Here is a 17,941-nt window from a genome sequence, read left to right on the forward strand (position 1 = left end):
CTCTAACCACCATTTGGCTGCAACCGCATGAGACACCCCAAGCCAGAACCTCCCAGTCAAGATATTCTCCAATATTTGATTGTTGTTCTCAACTGGGGGAGGTTTTGCCCCTAAGGGACATTTGGCAATGTCTGGAGACATTATTTTTGGTTGTCACAACTAGGGGCGGGGGCTGTTCCTGGCATCTAGTGGGTAGAGACCAGATGCTGCTAAACATCCTACAGGACACAGGACAGGCCCCTCCCAAAGAATTACCTGGCCCAAATGTCAACTGTGCTTTGGTTGAGAAACCCTACTTTAAGCCACGTAATCCACTAAGTTTTAAGATGTTTTGTTCTACTGCAAAAGTACTGGAACAAGCACACAAGCAGAAAGGGAATTTATTAAAGAAAGTTAGATAGTTCACAGATCTCTGAGAGGGCCAGAAAGATGGGCTTAAAGGCTATTCAGCCAGCAGTAATGGTCAACCCACACCACCAGGTGAAGACCCCTGGACATGGACCCAGAGTTTGCATCCGTGATGCCGAGGACCAGATACCAGGACCTCTGAATGCTGGAAGCCAGTGCCACCCTCACCAGAAAGTGGATCCCATATGTTTCCTGCTTCTTCACGTTGCTCACTTTTGAATCAAAGTCTTACTTTGGCATGTCTGATGGAAGAACCCTAGGTCACGTGTAAATCTGTCTGCAAGAGAAGCTGACAAAGCAAGTTTTCTGGCTTCTACAATGGAGGCAGGACCAACACAGGAAAGGTGTTCCAAAGATGCTGGGAAGCCACAACCTTGACAAAATTCCCTGATAATTTGTTGTTTTAAGCTTGTTGTAAATATGATTGATGATGGCTGTAGAATAGCACGTGATGACTCTACCATAACTTACCAATTCTTTTGTTAACACATTTGGACTATTTCTAGTTTTTTTGTTAACTTTAAATAATGCTGTGATATTATCAGACATTTGGGCTGGAAATTTTACTTTAGAGATTTCTTTTAATCCCAAAGAAATAACTTAAAAAACCCCAGTTTATTGTACAAAGGTACTTACGGCTTTATTATTTATAACTACTGAAAACTGGAAATAGCTCAAACATCTAAAACCATGGAACAATGGATTAATTTGTGATATGATAACAAACTTCTATGATTTCCTGGGATGGTATTAATTCCAAATATTAGGCCACGTTGTCTCCATCTGCTTGTTTATATGCGGTCAGACCCTGTGTCCAGTTTACTTTGAAAAATGTAGTCACCGTGACTATGTAATTTTGTTATAATGGAATTTTACAATAAAAATAATGACTTTATGTTCTATTGGACTAATACGTAGAAAGTGGGTACAAAATGTTTTATGGAAAAACCAAAATATAAGCGTCTCGATATATTCATTACAGCCATGTAAAATCAGTGTTTGCATAATGTGAAGGGTCATAAGAAGGTTGCCTTTTGTTTTGGGTTTGTAAAGTTAAGTACAGAAAAATAAAAGGAAATTCCCCAGTGTTTGTATTAATCTCTCAGCATCTGAAGAGCTTGCCCAATAGGTGGCACTACTGGATAAGAGCAGATAGAAACTTTTCCAGGCTGCCTTTAAGCAGCGCTTCTCAAACTTCCGTTGGCATGAGAATGACCTGGTTAAAACACAGCTTACTGGGCCCTTCCCTCAGAGGCTCTGATGTAGTAGGTCTCAGACGTGGCCTAAGAATTTGATTTCTAACAATTTCCCAGGTGAAACTGATGCTGCTGGTCCGGGGACCATGGGTGGGAAACGCTGCCTTCACGTGGAGCTCTTTGGAGTGTAGAACAGTTAGAACGGGCTTCTTCCCTCTTTCCTCATAGCAGTCCGCTGGCTCACCTCACTGCCATGGTCACCCCATGTCAACAGAGGAGTAGGGCGGCCACTCAGAGGTGGGGGGGCTCTGCTTGACCCTCTACATCCCATCTTCCATTTGAAGGGAGCAAATGGGCAAGGCCGAGGGAGGGCTCTTCGTCTCTTGCTTTCTGGAGGCACCGACAGACCTCACACTGGGGTCCAACACCGGCCAACGCAGCAAATTCCTGGTAGCCTCAGTTGCTACCCGGTGAGCAGGATGCGGTACCTCCTGTCCTGCAGCAGGCATCTCGGGATCTTTTGCACCCTCCTCTTCCCCGACTTCTGTGAACACTAATCTTACCAAGAACCTAAGCTTTGGGTTAGCTCATTGTAGGCTTTGTGTGTCTTGTGCTCTAACTACCGAATAAAGAACTTGTCCCCCAACTCATAAGCAAAATTCAGCACTGTATTTTTGAAGAACTCCTCAAACTTTCAACCTCTCCTCCCCCTAGTTCCACTCTCTCAGTTGAGCTTGACCTTGCTTCCTACTTCACTAAGAACATGGAAAGAATTAGAACTTCCACGAGTTCCCAGCACCATAGCTACCCACCCCCCTGCATCTGGCCCCACTTACTCTGCTTCCTCTTCGATAAGATAGACGACTTGTTGATGCTCCCGGCCAACAGCAGTCCCTCCACCTGTGCGCTAGATTGCTTTCCTTCTCAAGGTCATGGCTGCTGTCCTCCTCTCTCTACTGCATCACCAATTTACCCCTATTTACTGGACCGGTCTCGCCAGCATACACATGTACTGTTATTTCTTCTGTATTAAATAATAGAGTTGCTTCTGTTCACTGTCTCCAATTTCTCTGCTACTTTTCTCCCATGAGCCCACCCAGTCAGGCTTTGTCCCCACCTCTCTACCAAAACTGCCCTAGTCACAAATGGCCCCCACTCGGCTGAGTCCAGCGGTCACTTCTCAGTCCTCAGCAGCAGCACTTGACAAGATGCTCACTTTCTCGAAACACTTTCTTCCTTGGCTCCCACAATACCCCACTCACCCCTTTGTCTTTTTTTTTTTTTTTCAAACAACTTTTTATTGAAGTATAGTTGATTTACAATGTTATGTTAGTTTCTGGTGTACAGCACAGTGATTCGGTTTTATATATATAACATTATATATATTCTTTTTCAGATTCTTTTTTATTATAGCTTATTACAAGATATTGAATATAGTCTCCTGTGCTATATCGTAGGTCCTTGTTGTTTATCTATTTTATACATAGTAGAGTGTACCTGCTAATCCCAAACTCCTAATTTATCCCTCCCCCCCTTTGGTAACCATAAGTTTGTTTTCTATGTTTGTGAGTCTATTTCTGTTTTGTAAATAAGTTCATTTGTGTCATATTTTAGATTCCACATATAAATGATATCATATGGTATTTGTCTTTCTCTGTCTGACTTAACTTCACTTAGTATGATAATCTCTAGGTCCGTCCATGTTGCTGCAAATGGCATTATTTCATTCTTTTGTATGGCTGAGTAGTATTCCACTGCATATATGTTCCATATCTTTATCTATTCATCTGTTGATGGACATTTATTGTCTTGTCTTTTCGATCACTCTTTCTCATTCTGTTTGCTGGTTTCTCTTTATCTTCCCAACTTCCAAGTGCTGAAGTGCCTAGCAGTTCAATCCTTGGACCTCTTTTGTATCCACTCTCACTTTCTGAGTGATCTCATTTAATGTCTCAGGGCCTTAAATACCATCTATATGCTGATAACTCTCCAATTTCTAGCTCCAGCCTGGACCTCACTCCCAAACTCCAGACCTGTATATCCAACTGCCCACATGGTATCTCCACTTCAATATGTGTTAGGCACCCCCATTATCTGTCCCAAATAGAGTCTTTGATATACACTGACCCTACTCCAAGCTACTCCTGCAAACTTCACCACCTCACAGGCAGCTCTACTAGTTCATAGCCCAAAACCTCAGTGTCATCCTAGATTCCTTTCTTTTTCTCACAACCCATATCCAGTCTGTCAGCAAATCTTCTTGGCTCCGTCTTCAAACTATATCCAGAATTCAGCTGCTTCTCCTTGACCTTTGTCCCTGACCCTAGCTGCTACCATGCTGATCCCAGCCCCCAGCATCTCTCATCTGGATTTTTTTTTTATTTTATTTTTTTGGCTGTGTTGGGTCTTCGTTTCTGTGCGAGGGCTTTCTCTAGTTGCGGCGAGCGGGGGCCACTCTTCATCGCTGTGCGCGGGCCTCTCACTATCGCGGCCTCTCTTGTTGCGGAGCACAGCCTCCAGACGCGCAGGCTCAGTATTTGTGGCTCATGGGCCCAGCTGCTCCGCGGCATGTGGGATCTTCCCAGACCAGGGCTCGAACCCGTGTCCCCTGCATTAGCAGGCAGATTCTCAACCACTGTGCCACCAGGGAAGCCCTCTCACCTGGATTATTGAAATAGCCTCCCAACTGGCCTCCTAGCTTCCGTCCTTGCCCACCTGCATTCTCAACACAGCGGCCAGTAATCTCATGAAAACCCAAGTCAGATCAGGTCGTTCCTTTGTTGAAACCCTCCCCTGCATGTTATTCGGAATAACACCCAAGTCCTCAGGAAGACCTACTAGGGCCCCACATGGTCTGCCCCCTGGAATTCTGATCTCTTCTCCATTACTCCTCCCCTTGTTCACTCCAGCAGCGTGCCTGCCATACTTCACTTCAAGGCCTTTGAACTTGCTTCTCACTCTACCTGGATTTCTCTTTCCTGGATATTTATTTGCATGGCTCTCTCTCTCTCTCTCTCACACACACACATTCTGAAAAAATTTCCCCCAAACCCCCTTCTCAGTAGACTTTGAACAAAGCAGATTACCCCCCATAATGTGGGTGTGTTGGTTTACAAACTGGCCCCTGTACACTGAAGAAAGCGGCAGCCCCTCCAGATTAGTAGGTGACAGGTTTAATGAGCAAGGGAACTTATCCACGAGGCTTGTCTTGGGTGCCACCAGATGAGCAGCTCTCTGCACCTGTCTACCAGAATCTTAAAAGTCGACACAGAGGCTGCAGCCTTGAAAGCAGCTCCTAGTATGAGAACGGTGGGCAGAAGGCACACCCCAAGGACAAGGAAGGGGGTGAGGAGCCTCTGACTGCCCAGGCCCAGCTCTGTGGCTCAGCCGGTGGTCACGTTCTCGCCATGACCTCCTGCAACAAGGTGGGCCTCATTTAATCAATTAAGGCCTTAAGTGAAAAAGACTGAGTTTCCCGGGAAGAAATCTGACTCAAGACTGCAACATCAACTCTTCCCTGCGTCTCCAGCCTGGTGGCCTGCCCTGCACATTTCAGACTTGCCAGCCCCCATAATCATGTGAGTCAAACTCCTTACACTCTCTTTCTCTCTCGTTCTTTCTCTCTCCATCCTGTCGGTTCTTTCTCTGAAGAACCTCGACTAATACAGATTTTGGTTCCTTGGCCAGCTTATCTAGAATTTTAATATCCATCCCCTAACATTTCATCCCCCCTTCCCTGCTTTATTTTTTATTCTTAGCATATATCACTATCTAAAACTACTACACATTTCATTCGTCTATTGTCTGTAAATGACTAGGATGTAAACTATTAGGAAATGTATCCATTTGGGGATATGCCTACCACATAGCTGGTGCTAAATAAGTATTTGTTAAACAAACGAATGAATAAGTGAATAAATCAGTGTACAAATGATGGATTGATTGGATGAGTGAATGGCTGATAGTGAAGTGGTCCCCTGAACTGACCCCCACCCAAGCCTACAAAACTTTTGAGAAGTTGGGGGCATGAGAAAATTCCCAATTCCGTTGCTGGGCTGAGAGGATTTGCTGCCGTTGGGTGAAGCATGACATGACCTGTTGTGACTCTAAAGGCCCATCCTGAAGATGGAGGAGAATGTTGGCAGAAAAAACAGTTGCTAAATACGTATTTCCTCCTCTTGGGGGGCGATTTTAGAATCTGCTTTTTATCTATTCAACTTCAACTGAGGGGAGTGAGGAACGCCCACGGTGCCAGTGGACTGGATACCTGGTATGGGCAGGGCAGGGGTAACCCTAAACTTGTAATCTTAACAGGCTGCACTTAGCCATCATGCACCCATGTTCCAGGAACGGTCCTAAGCACGTATTAACTCACTTAATCCCCATAACAACCCTAAGTGGTAAGAACTGGTTTCATCCTCATCAGCCCCAATTCACAGGCAGGAAGCAAGAGGCTAGGAGCTTGCCTGAGGTCACACAGCCAATACTGACATAGAGGACTGAACCAAGGCAGCCCCGGGCCCCTGCTCTTTTTTTTTTTTTTTTAAATTGATTGATTTATTTATTTTTGGCTGCGTTGGGTCTTCGTTGCTATGCGCGGGCTTTCTCTAGTTGCGGCGAGCGGGGGCTACTCTTTGTTGCGGTGTGCGGGCTTCTCATTGTGGTGGCTTCTCTTGTTGCGGAGCACGGGCTCTAGGCGCGTGGGCTTCAGTAGTTGCGGCTCGTGGGCTCAGTAGTTGTGGCTCACGGGCTCTAGAGCGCAGGCTCAGTAGCTGTGGCGCACGGGCTTAGTTGCTCCGCGGCATGTGGGATCTTCCTGGACCAGGGCTCGAACCCGTGTCCCCTGCATTGGCAGGCGGATTCTTAACCACTGCGCCACCAGGGAAGACCCAGGGCCCCTGCTGTTAACCATGACTTTACAGGGTGAAGTGTCATCAGTGTGTCACTGCCTGAGGAAATAGGTCTGTGAGGGTCAGGGTGGGCAGAGATGGTGAGGATCTTGATTTTTTTTTTTTTTTTTTGCATGGGAGTTGACTAGAGAATAGTAAATTTGCCATCTAGGCAATTAACAAATATTTTCTGAGTGCCCACTATGTGTTTGAGAAAAAGGAATAAGCATTCATTTAAAGCAGTTTACTAGCCCCTTCTATGCACTACACACCGCTGAGAATCAAAAGCGAGTGAAACGAGGCCCCTGACCTCAAGGAGCTTCCACTCTAGTTTGAAAGACAGAATCTACACAACAACCCAGATAATTAACAGTGCAAGACAGCAGTAATATTGGAGACAGCCCAACAAAGTGTAGCATCCACTTCTCTGTGACATGGTGAGTTCAGAAGCGATTGGTGTGGCAGGTAGAGGTGGTGGGATTGGGTCAGGGTGCATATGATCTGGGTGGGCCTGGGCCAGTCTGAGTCTGGAGCAGCTGGAGAGGCCAGCTGCGTGGAGAGAGGTTTTCTTTGAGCCAGTGTCCTAGACTAAAGCGAGAAAAGCAGCTGGGGCCAAACTGAGGTTATTTCAGAATATAGCTCTGGACTATGATCATTCCTTTCAGGCCAGAGCCAGGAAAATTCAGAAGTTTTGGGCGGCCTATGTATTCTTTTTTTTTTCAAGAAGCATCACGGTGTTATAGGAGGCCCACTGAACTAAGGGTCAAAATAACTGACGTCAGAGCTTCAGCCCTTATTAATTAAGTGATACTGGGCAGTTCATTTGGATTCACTAAGTCTCAGTTTCTTCATCTGATAAATGGGGAGAATAATGTCAACCACCTACCTTCTCGCAGGACTTTTGTGAGGGCCATACGGGATGATGCTTGTGAAAAACATCATAAATTCAAAGTTCTGTACAGCTTCTAGGGCTTACTATTCTCACTGTAACCAGCATGAACTTCTCCACAAACTTCAGGGTATAAGCGTGCCCCATCTCTTTTATTTTTCCAAATTCAGTTAAGAGAGATTCAGGACCACATGTGCCAGGTGGGCAGGAAGTCCAGCGTCAACCTCTCAGGCTCCTCCACGGCCCTCCGGGCGGTCTGAGAACACTGGGCCTCACACAGTCCAAACGGAAGATCCCAGCTGCCTGTTGCCTGGGGCTGGCCTTGCTGTGGTGGGACTCACTGCCACCTCGTGTCACAGGGGACACCAGTCTTCCTTGGCTGCCAGCCCGTGCTGCTCCTCCCCCCGAGGCCAGCGTGCTGCGCTCCCTTGGTGATTGGCTCAACCGGGTGTGCTCGGCTCCGGGCCTAGGCTTCCATAGGTCATAGTTCTTAGCGTCCCATCCCACCAGCCACACAAGTGGGTCCTCTCCAGTGCTCGGATGCCCTAGACGTGCTGGGCCCGGGCTGGCCCAGGTGTTCGTGCTTCGTGCAACTCAAAATTCTTGCTCTCTTTCCAGTCCTGAGGATCGCCATGGTGCCAGAGGGTTCCTCCTGTGTCCCCAAGGACAATGGAGGGGCCGTACCCTCTCTCAACACCTTCACATTGTCTTCTGCACTCCCCCAGCCCCACGCCACCAGGCAGTTTCACTCCTTTGACCCTTAAACGCAAGAGACTGATTACCCCCTTTTCTGGACACCGGCAGTTAGCTTCCTCCAGCAAGACTCAGCCTCCGCCTCCCTGTTTTGAGAATTATCTTCCTGAAGGTGGCTAAGGGAACTAGATGACTGAGTCCAAAACTCAGGCTTATCCTCTTATAGGACATTGTGAGACACACACATACACACACACACACACACACACATAATATTATATATAATATAGAAGTATATATATAAATTTTTTTCACAACTCTTCTCTCTCCTCCCTCCCTTGCTATTTCCTCTGACATTCTGTGCTCTCCCACAGATTTTGCGGCAGCCTTTCTTACTATAACAAAAGCAGACCCACTAAGAACCTGGTGTGAATTAACCTCATTTGTTACCTCTTCTTCAAGACCAGTGAAGTTTCAAAATTTGGCTCCAAAGGAAAAATCTATTTTCCACAGGGTTAAAGCATAGGCTTTAAGCATTTGTATATCGTACACAAAAAAATAACAGCTTTATTGAGATATAATTCACACAGTATACAATTCACCCATTCAAAGTGTACACAATTCAGTGTTTTTTTAGTATATTCACAGATATGTGTAACCATCACTACAGTCAATTTTAGAACATTTGAATCACCTCAAAAAGAAACCCCAGAGACTTGCCTGGTGGCGCAGTGGCTGAGAATCCTCCTGCCAATGCAGGGCACACGGGTTCAAGCCCTGGTCCGGGAAGATCCCACATGCCGCGGAGCAACTAAGCCCATGCGCCACAACTATTGAGCCTGCGCTCTAGAGCCCGCGAGCCACAACTACTGAGCCCGCATGCTGCAACTACTGAAGCCCGTGCGCCTAGAGCCCGTGCTCCGCAACAAGAGAAGCCACCACGATGAGAAGCCCGCGCACCACAACGAAGAGCAGCCCCCGCTCGCCGCAACTAGAGAAAGCCCACGCGCAGCAACGAAGACTCAACGCAGCCAAAAATAAATAAAATAAATTAAAAAAAAAAAAAAGAAACCCTGTGTCCTTTAGTTATCACCCTCCCCCACCACCACCATCCTTCTCAGCCCTAAGCAACTAATATTTCTGTCTCAATAGATTGGCCTATTCTGGATATTTCATGTAAATGGAATCATACAATATATAGTCCTCTGTGGCTTTTTTTTTTTTTTTTTACTTAGCATAATATTTTGAAGGTTCATCCACATTGTGGCATGCCTCATTGCTTCCTTCCTTTTTATGGCCAAATAATATTCCATCGTATGGATAGATCACATTCATCTGTTGATGGACATTGGCCTGTTTCCACCTCCAGGCTATTCTGAATGGTGCTGCTATGAGGACTCACGTACAGGTTTTTGTGTGGACGTACGTTTTCATCACATGGCATACATTTTAACCCTTTAAATGAAGAGCTTTCTAAAACATACTCTGCCCAACTCCGTGTTCACAAACAGACAGTGTAAGAACTCACTTGCTGTCTGCTTCACGGCTTGGACTCTTTGCTCTTCAACAGTGGATGTTGTTTCCTTTTGTTGTCAGGTTGCGAGGAAATATCTCACAATTCTCGATCCATATCTCTGCCTTCTGCAGTCCTCTTCCAGCTCATATTCTGCTATTTTCTGTGAAACCGGATAACAAAATTTGTCAGAATTTTGTTTACAAAAGCATTAATAAGCATTTAGCTCAATATATCTTTGTTAAATAAGTGAAAGAATAAATGAACGGTCTCTTTGGTGATCTCTCAGGTCCTTTCATGGTGCATGAAACGTCGTGACAACAATTTCAGTGGCTCTGGGGCCTCTTTTGCCTCTGCCAGTGACAGTTGTGTTCCAGAAAGTTGAGTTTGCCAGGAGACTGGCTTTCAGAAAAGCACAGCATTGCAGTATCCATTGTTTTGCAAAAGGAAGAAGATTTGTAAAAAAATTAAAAAGACTGTTTTGGACTGGGAATCAGAGACAGGGATTCTGTAGACCGGCCAAGAGCTATCAGTGTGACCTTGGGAAGTCAAGCACCTCTCTGGGCCTCCGTTTTCTGGTTTTCAGTAAAGTCAGATGGAATGAATGGTTCTTAACTATTTTTTGGTTTGCAAACTCCTTTGAAATTCTAATGAAAGAAATGAACTCTCTCTCCTTAGTAATACACAACTACACAAAAATCTGTGTATGGTTTTCATGGTCTCGCTGTAACCCATCCCCAGATACCAAAACTAAGACCCTAATATCATGCCCCAGATGATCATCATGGTCACGTCCAATTTTGAGTGAGGGAAATTTCAGAAATTGTAATGCCTGATTTAGGGAAAATTTGAAGACTGTAAAATCATTCCCAGAACCCTTAAATTGTATGACCTCAAGAAACTATTCAGAAACCCTGTCCTAAATATGTTTTAAGTTTAAAATGGGAAGTATGTTTCCCTACTGTGAGCCCAGTTACAACTGTTGATCGTTTGAGGTAATTTTTACATGATAAAGAGGAATGTACAGCGTATTTTAAAATGGTGATTCTAGAATAATCTAGTTTACTTATTGTGCTTAATAGAAAAACCGAATGATTAATTTACTTCTAAGGGGGTATGTTTCAGAACCGAGACAACTGAACAGGAGACTGTGAAGGTGACTCTGCGTGGCCCTCAATCCCACAGGCTTCTCGGTTCCTCGTCCATCCCTCCCAACCCCTGTCACCATCCCTCTCACTGTCCCCAACGCTCCAAACTCAACTGTAACCCACTTCCGAGCGCCTCTCCAGGTTCACAGATCTAGTACTGCCTGAGATTTTATGATGCCCGCACCCACTGGGCCCCTAAACCAATCAAGTTTGACCAATGGCACCACTCAAGCAGCCTTGACCTCAACTCACATGGCACCTTCAGCTCTGGGGACAGTCCTTCTTGAAAGCTAGCGAGAGTCGTTTCCACGGGCTACCAGGAGAATCCGACTTGTTTAAGGCAGAATAAAGAATGGCGGTAGATAAATCTAGCACGTACACTTACAGACTGCAACGAGCAAATGGAAGCCACAGCTCCTGTCTTTGGACCATTGCAATGAAGACAAGAAAACAGAGTAACTGCAGAGCAGGAAGTGCCTGCGACTGGAGCAATTCCTCGGTATAGGCGTTAATCAGGGTGACGTTAGAAAGGAATAATGTGGAATTCAATAGAAATGTACATTACCTCTACTGGGAGCCAGATGACTTCATCACAGCTAATGTTATTACAATGAATATAAAAGGAATTAATGATTCACCATTGAGTTACTTTCCTCCCTTCCCCCAACACCTTTTCTTCGGCTTTAACAAAGTGGTCTGGAGCCAACTGCGACATCGGTTTAGTAACGAATTTAAGCACCATTTACGTTGCTATCATGGCAATTTAAATTGTCACTTTCTATTAAAAGGTCTACCTCAGAATGGTTTTAAGTGAAAGCGTTCCACACTGACAGTGCAATTAAACAAGAAAAAAACCTTTCTTGGGATGTCAGTGCAAACGCATTTTAAATAGTGGTTCAGCAGCGCCTTGCTAATTTAAACTACAGTATTGCTTTCTGTTAAAGAATAGAAACTGATTTAGGCTTTTTTTCCCTCCCCGTACTCTGTGACAGTTTGAATTGGCACGGTGTCCCAGGCAAAGCCATGATGTGCCAATGGGGTCCCTGAACCTTAAGTGTTCCCCTCCTAAGGCAGGCATTGAACAGAAATAATTTCCTCGTGCAATGGGGAAGCATCACCTTTCACAGCACTGGCTTTTAAAATTGCCCTTTTCTGATCCAACGTGCCTTTTTCAAACTGTGGTCCACTTGCTCATCAGGGAGAGAATTTTGAGTTACTGGGCTGTGGGAGGGTCGGGTGGGGAGGACAGCTTTATCAAGATGACAACTTCCTGATTCACAAATGGACCATTAACTCTAGAGAAATTTTAGTGTGGGAAATAATTCTGAGCACAGATGTGTGACGGTTTCTCTCTCAGATTTCTGGGTTGAGATCTCGAGGTGGTTTATGCATTTCCCCAACCTCTTCTTCAATTCAGCTGAGGAAAGACACTTCAGGCACTTTCATTTTTGAATACATTTCAACACAAACGGTAACGGGGCTCAAATGTTGAACGTGCCAGCACAAAAAAGACACATTTTATCCACCTCATTTGTCTTCTGGTAGCCCCAGTAGTCCATAATTCCTAAGCATTTGGCTTAGATAGATTCCAGCTATCAGAGAGAATAACACAGTTACATTCGTACGTGTTGGTGCCTTAAAGTAGAAGTTGAAGAATATTTGAACAGCAGGAATGACTGGCATTTTATTTTAATGGTCTTGAAGCGTTTCCAGCCTCTCTGCGAGTACCTTCTGTCATGAGCAATAGTCTTGCTCTGGAGCACATTAGCCTTCCCAGAAGTAAACGAGCCATAACATTTAAGTTGCTTCTCTTACATTCTCAATTGATATCATTATTGCTCTGAAGGACACCGAAATAGCATCTTGAGAAAAGTGTCCCAATGATGGTTATAGAGATGCAATTTTTTACGTCTACACAATTACATTTCTAACTTCACCACGTTCCACACTTGACTGCCATGGAAAAGATGATCGATGTAAACCCTGTCCTTACAAGAATAATACATAAGCTACTGGGATCGAAACTCATTTTTCTTTTACAAATTAGGCAAACTTTCTTTCAGTTCTATTTTCTTCCTGTTAATGTAACAGACATTTGTATTTAACCCTGGGGCAGCTGGAAACAGAAGAAATGGCCTGCTGATTTGGGGGCTGAGGTGGGGGGAGGAAAGAGTCACCTCAAAAAGAAGTATTATTGAAAGATGGAGAAAGAAGAAAAGATAGCTAGAGAAACTTTCTTTGGAGCAACGTACAGAGAGAAAGTGGCGAAATCATTAAAGACCCAGAGAGGGACATAGGGAACACGGGGGAGTTTTGGAGGCAGTTGAAGTCACAAATCTTAGGTGCACTAGTTCTTCCTGCTTCACTCACCACTCACACTGTCATCAACAAGATTCAAAGATCCTCGAGAGCAGATTCTGGGTCTTACTCCTCTTTGGATCACAGACAGGCCCCAGCCCTGGACCAGGCGTGTGGCAGTATGCAAGATCAAAATAGCAGTTCTCAGTTGCCTTTTCTCTCTCTGTAAAAACGAGCTTCTGCCCCCTCTTCTTTGCAGGATGAACTGGAGTTGGACTATTTAGATTCTGTGGGACATAGAAATAAAAATATAAGTTTAAATAACAGTCTGGTGGTAATATATGTCCCAAAGTTTCGTATCCTGTTGTGACATTGTAGGGATAATTTCATGGAAAGTTTTACAACAGGGCCTTGAATGGCTTGCCAAAGTTGACCTGCAAAGAGAACGCTTAAATGCAAGTTTAGGCTTAAGGAAAGGGAAGAGAAAACAGTGGGGTTACTCCAGCCAATGATGACAGGGGGCTCAAAACTGAGCTAAGCCAAGATACAGGGTGATGTCCTGGCTGTATACTGAGGAAGTCATTGCATTCCAAATGAGGGGCTTCCAGATGCTGGGCAAAGAGCATGCACTTTGACGACAGTGACTGCCACTTCTCCCCGGTCCCCTTGGTCAGCTACATCTCCTCCTCCCATGGAGAATTTGACGGAGGGTGCTGGAGGGAGGGCCTGAAAGTCTTATTTTCTTCTTTCCCAGCAAAGGATTCCTTTAAGCTTTCTAGCAGCATTTATAGGATGACATGCACAGGTTCTTTCAGGACCCTGGAAATGTAATTTGTTGAAGGTTAGAGGCCTAAACTTATTTAGAATGGCAGAGTTTCATTTGCTCATTTTCCTTTTTTTTTTTGTAAATTTTATTGAAGTATAGTTGATTTACAAGGTTGTGTTAATTCCTTCTGTACAGCAAAGTGACTCAGTTATACATACATATACATTCTTTTTCATATTCTTTTCCATTGTTTTTCATATTCTTTTCCATTATGGTTTGTCACAGGATATTGAATATAGTTCCCTGTGTTATACAGTAGGACCTTGTTGTTTATCCATCCTATATATAACAGTTTGCCTCTGCTAATCCCAAACGCCCGTTCCTTCCCTTCCCTACCCCTCCTCCCCCTCCCCCTTGGCAACCACAAGTCTGTTCCCTGCATCTGTGAGTCTGTTTTTGTTTTGTAGGTATGTTGATTTGTGTCATATTTTATATTCCACATATAAGTGATATCATATGGTACTTGTCTGACTTACTTCACTTAGTATGATAATCTCTAGGTCCATCCATGTTGCTGCAAGTGGCATTATTTCATTCTTTTTGATGGCTGCATTTGCTCATTTTCTTTGCACAACTCTCACCACAGTCAATTTGAGAACATTTTTGTCCCCCTCCCCCCCGAAAAGGAACCCCGTACCCATTGGCAGTAATTCCCCAGTCCCCCCTCCCACAGTTCTAAGCAATCACTAATCTACTTTCTATCTCTATACATTTACCTATTCTGGACATTTCGTCTAAATGGAATGATACAATATGTGACTTTTTACGTCCGGCTTCTTTCACTTAGCGGATGTTTTGAGGTTCATCCACGTTGTAGCATGTGTCAGTAGTTCATCCCTTTTTATTGCTGAATAATGTTCCATAATATGGTTATATCACATTTTATTTATCCATTCATCATTTGATGAATATTGTGAGTTGAATTGTGTTCCCCCCAAAAAAGATATGTTGAAGTCCTAGCCCCCAGTACCTCAGAATGTGACCTTATTTGGAAATAGGATCGTGGCAGGTATAATTGGTTAAGATGGGGTTGTGTTGGAGTAGATGGGCCCTTAAACGGTGTCCTTATAAGAGGAGAAGAGACACAGAGAACGCTGGGAGAAGGCCATGTGATGACAGAGGCAGAGGTTGGAGTGATGCAGCTGCAAGCCAAGGAATGCTGAGGCTTCCCAGCCACCCCCAGAAGTTGGAGGAGGCAAGGAACAGTTCTCCCCTGGAGACTTCAGAGGGAGCCTGGCCCTGCCAACACCTTGATTCCAGACTTCTAGAACCGGGAGAGACTGTATCCTTGTGTTTTAGGCCGCACAGTTTGTGGTATTCGTCACAGCAGCCCTAGGAAAGCAATGCAATGGGCCTGTGGGTTTCTTCCACTTGACTTTCAGTTTTAGTATTGTGTATGTAATATGTATAAAATAATGCTTTCAGCCCATGTGGGCTCACTGTCTCAGTTAATCCACACAACAAACTTGTGAGGCAGGTTGAACCCTTCCCATTTTTTGGATAAAGAAACTGAGGCTCAGAGAAGATGGGAAGGGACCAAACCAGGATTTAAACCCAAGTCTTCTCATTCCAGGCTCAGCAATCAATTAACCAGGATGCTGAGTAAGTAACTTCCAGCAGGAGAGACAGCTATGTCAAATAGGATATCTTTCCCTAAGAAAGCTATCACAGCAGTGACAACGGCTAGCGTTTACTGAGTATTTACTAAGGACCAGGCACTGTGCTCTCATGTGGCAGACACTGCTAGCTGCCTACACAGTATCTTCTTCCTCACTAAAAGAAACTAATCTACCCAGGGTTGCAATGATATCGGCCGAAAATGACATTTCCCAGCCTTTACTGCAGGCAGGGATGATCAGGTGCCATGGTTGTACACAATAAAATTTCTGTAGAAGTCGCTCTGGATCTCCAATGTGACGGAGACAGCTGTATCCCCAAAGATCCATGCTCCCTTTCCATGACATAGAGGTGTTGCTGGGAGGAACTGTCCATTCAGGGACTATATTTTCTTGCTCCCCTTACATCTATGTGGACCCACTTGACTGAATTCTGGCCAATAAAATGTGAATAAAAATATAGTCCCTCGATTCTCAACCAGCTCCATAAACCTTCCTACGCAATTCCCCATATTCTCTTTTCCCTTGCCTGCGGGTGGGATATTCATGCCCAGTTTAAGCCTGGAAGCCCTTGCACCCCACCCTGTCCCCACAACCCTTACCCTCTGCTATCAGTTGACCCTGGCAAGAGTGAGAAGTAAACTATTGTGCTAATCTGCTGATGAGTGGGGCTTGTTTGTTACAGCTCTTAGCCTGCCCTGACTTCAACATCTGGGAAAGTTCTTGCTCTCTTGATTCAATCATCACCCCTCCCTCCTTTCTGCTATTAGGAATATGGACATGATGGCTGAGGCTGCAGCAGCCATCTTGGGACCATGAGAGAAAGGTCATGGGAACTGCAAAGACCTCGGCTCTGAAATCTTTGAGCCCCTTTAACCAAGGCCAGTGAGTGACTACCTACCTCTGGGCTTCTTGGTGAGTGAGAAAAACTAATCCCCTGGTCTGTTGAAGCTACTGTTTAGTCACGGATTCTGTTGTTTGCAGTCTAGCAAAATCCCTAACTGATACAATCCATTATTTCAAGTAAACCTCACCCAAATGCTATCACTACTCCTACTTTATGATAAGAAATTAAATATTTTGTTGAAGATCACACAGCTAGTAAAGAGGCAGAAACCAGGGTTTGAAATCACTAGGCCACAAAGCTAGAATATTGACCAGTATACCATATGGCCTTTGAGGAAGCCTTTTTCCTAAATATGTGTGTTGTTCTATCTTGCGTGACATTGTTCCTTAAAAACTTAAAATCCTACTCCCAAATTCAACCACTTATTTTTTATTCAAATATATTGATGGGTCTGTTTTTATAGACTCAATCATCAGTGTTGGAAGATGATGCTTCATAAGGGACAGAGAAACAGGCTGCTTCATCAGTGCAGCGTTTAATCAGGAACACATCATCATTGGAACTTGCACTATTAGCAGTAAAGTAAGGTTGATCATATAACAAAAGAATCTCTTGGTGGCTGAGTCACTTGGTTTGAAAAAAATGACTCAAAGGCAACAACTTAAAAATAATCCATCAAGCTTTCACGCTTAATATGTACTTATTCTTTTCTTAATCCAACTCTCCTCTTAGAAATCATTTGTCATGCCTTGATGCTTAAAATATACTTATTCTTTCCTTGATCTAATTCTCCTCTTTCTATGGCGTAAAGGTAATTCTCTTTTTCTCTTCTTTCTCTCCCATACAGGCCCAGTTCAACACCTGGCAGCCTCTGGGAACTAAAAAAATCAGCCCAAAGCCTGGATCCTCAAGAGGTAAACTAGTCATAGGGAGCAAACAGAAGAGACAGCCAGGAGGGGGTGAGGACGAGCATGTCCCAGCAGCTAACTTGAATTTTCTAGTGGATATATTTTGAGGTGTCTACCTAGCCAAAGACCAGTATTCCTCATGTCGTCAGGAATTGTCCCTCCAAATTCCCTTACCCTTGCTCCCATTTTTCAACGTGACCCCCTTGGAGGGAGTGTTTGTACATGTCTTCCCGCGTCATTGGCTGCATGTTATTGTCCGAGGCTAAGCACCTTACCTAGGGCAATCAGAATGTCTTTCTCAGGAAATTTGGAGGTTCAGTTCTGTGAGACTTGAGTTCCATCTGGGTTCTAGGACAGCAGAGATGTAAAAGCTCAGAAACTGTGAGCGGCAAGTGTGCAGAAAGTTGATCTGTAGAGAAAGAAGAAAGAAATAGTTGTGCAGAGAAAAACAGGGTTGGCGGGGGGGAGAGAGAGAGATCGAGCCCGAGCTTTCCAAGAATTTGAGTTCCTTGATTTTAGTCCCTTTCTAATCTCCACTTAGGTTCCATGAGGCAGGCCAGCAGCCTTATAGTGGATTCTTGTTTTGGTTCAGTCGGCTTTGGTTGGTTTCTGTACTTGTAACCAGAGCCCTCCTTGATGCACGTTACGAGAATGACTTGGGTGATAAATGTGTCAACAACAGCTAACGGCCACAGTGGACACGTTAAGTA

The 17,941-nt window shown here is 44.5% G+C and overlaps 2 long non-coding RNA genes across 3 annotated transcripts in view; both read right to left on the reverse strand.

Annotated features, from left to right (window-relative positions):
• Nucleotides 1-17,941, reverse strand: part of LOC309653016 — a 633,104-nt gene that overhangs the window by 27,661 nt on the left and 587,502 nt on the right. The window lies entirely within an intron of this gene.
• LOC309652993 overlaps nucleotides 8,612-17,941 on the reverse strand; it is a 9,720-nt gene continuing 390 nt past the window's right edge. Inside the window, exons 2-3 of one of the 2 annotated variants that reach the window (XR_014258957.1) lie at nucleotides 17,507-17,640; nucleotides 8,612-13,321 (exon numbers count right to left, since the gene is read on the reverse strand). This is a non-coding gene — a long non-coding RNA (uncharacterized lncRNA). Of the gene's footprint in view, nucleotides 13,322-17,506 lie in introns of both variants that reach the window. The other variant, XR_014258958.1, reaches the window with a different exon arrangement.

Source organism: Balaenoptera physalus (assembly GCF_965194825.1).
Source record: "Balaenoptera physalus genome assembly, chromosome: X".
Lineage (NCBI taxonomy): Eukaryota > Metazoa > Chordata > Mammalia > Artiodactyla > Balaenopteridae > Balaenoptera > Balaenoptera physalus.